Raw genomic sequence first — 2,092 nt, forward strand, 5'->3', positions numbered from 1 at the left:
AAACAATGGGCCGATCCCGAAGATCGTGCAATACCAGGCCGACCCGCGGTGGAGATGAAGCAGGCTTCAAGCAATCTGCCAACTTGCAACAGTAAGTTTAATATCCTGGGTCCAAATACAGCCCATATCAGATATTAAGCTGATAAGAACAGATACTACACTTTCACCATCATGGGCCATGTTACGTTCGCACCATACAAGTGTACGCCATCCCACGTATTCAAACTAGTGCCTACCAATCTGAGTGTCTTCTGTCTCCTGACGTCATGCTCTACGTAGGCTCCTTTCCTCACTTCTGCTCCGACTGTGAAATGGGTACGCCGCGTGTTGTACGGTCTGAAGAATAGCGTGCCTACCAAGAACGACGGCGTGAACAGAAAAGGGAATGGGCGCGGCGGCGGCGGAAGGAGACCACCGACGATGAGGGGGTCGCGGACGCCAAGCGTAATGGTGGATCCACACGACGGACGGCTCCGCGACAATCTGTTGCGCGGACGGTTATTCCGCCGCCCGTCCGGCAGCAAAACGCATCTACACGACGGACGGAGCGAACAGACGACCGCGCCGGATAAATAAACATGGCGGCACCGCCCGAAGCTGCTGCCGTCTGCCTCAAACCTATCAAGTCGTTGACTGTGTGGCCAGTTTTTCAAACTGACGCTTGTGTTTGCTTTAAATTTGTGTCCAGAAGCTTCGACCACTAAGTATTCGTGACGATTGGGCACCGTTTCCGAGAGCCATGCTCAAGTTCTTAGCGTGTAGGCTTAGAGTGCCTGTATTGGCTTAACATGGCCTCGAAGACGTGGCGGCGGCTCATAGGCTGTAAGTGGCGCTTGTTGCAAGACTCATAGAGCATCGTAGACTAAATCCGCAGCATTCGACTGCTAGAATCCGGATGCGAGAACTAGCTCGGCCTTTTCCGTCCGTGGGGGTCGCGGACGACGCGCGGACGGCATGAATCCGTGACGCGTAGTCGCGTGATGCACCATCTGTCGCGGAAAAAACGGAGAAATTCGAACCATCCATGTGGCCCCGAAACCGCAAGCTTAGAACGTTTCACCGGAGCAACCGTCAATCACCAGATACACAGCTTCGCTGGTCATCCACGTTCACAAAGTGGAATGGCACTGAATTTTAACAGCAGAGCTGTTTAAGCCCGCCGTTAGTCCGTAATTCGCGAACAGAAAATGTGGGCCGATACTGGAGGTAGTACAGAAAGGGTCCAAGCGCAATGGAACATACCCCTGTGAACTAGCGAAGCTGAGCCTGGCTAAATATAGCTAAGCATGGTTGGGAACACTTGAGCTTAGTCAGTCATCGATAGCCAATCAATAACTAATTGATAATCGATCAGTAATCAATAATTCCGTAAAATGCTGGGGATGAATTCGTAGTGCTTAGCCTAGCACAAATACGTGGCAAATACGTTGCGATAGCCAATCGATATCCAAGCAATAGCTAATCGATTATCGACAAATAATCAATAAATTCCTGGAAATGCTAGGGGTGACTTGTTAGTGCTTAGCCTAGCCCAAATACGTGGCCAATACCTTGCGATAGCCAATCGATAGCCAATCAATAACTAATCGATAATCGATCAATAATAAATAAATTCCGGAAAATGTTGGGAATGAGTTGGTAGTGGTTTGCCTTGCCCAAAAGTCAAGGAATAGCTAGGTGCCCATCAGCTCCGCTATCTCTTTAGCATTGCGCCTCCAGTGCAAGCTACGCCATTTTTTTCCCGGAAAGCTATTCAAGTATTCGTTCGAAGTTTTACATGAAACAAACTGTGCCATATTACGCAATCTTACCGCAAAAAAATTCAGCATGAGCAAGAGCAGCAGTAAGAGCTCTACATGTGTTTTACAATTTTGAAGAAATCGCGCGTACCTGTAGAAAAATGGAAATGGGGAACTTTGCTCTACTATTTCAGCCTTCACCGTCGCCTCCTCGTTACCAAATACAGTAAATTAACCACTGATCACTAACGTTTCCCTGAGCCTTCGGAATCTAGTTACAATGTAGAAACATATACGGGGCAATCATTTTTAAGTTTTAAGGAATTTGTTTTAAATCGCCGGTGACAGATAGT

The 2,092-nt window shown here is 48.2% G+C and overlaps 1 pseudogene; it reads right to left on the bottom strand.

The window, feature by feature from the left end:
• Positions 1–180, bottom strand: LOC119432070 (U2 spliceosomal RNA; annotated as a pseudogene).
• Positions 181–2,092: the final 1,912 nt, after the last annotated feature.

Source organism: Dermacentor silvarum, chromosome 10 (assembly GCF_013339745.2).
Source record: "Dermacentor silvarum isolate Dsil-2018 chromosome 10, BIME_Dsil_1.4, whole genome shotgun sequence".
NCBI classification, from domain to species: Eukaryota; Metazoa; Arthropoda; class Arachnida; order Ixodida; family Ixodidae; genus Dermacentor; species Dermacentor silvarum.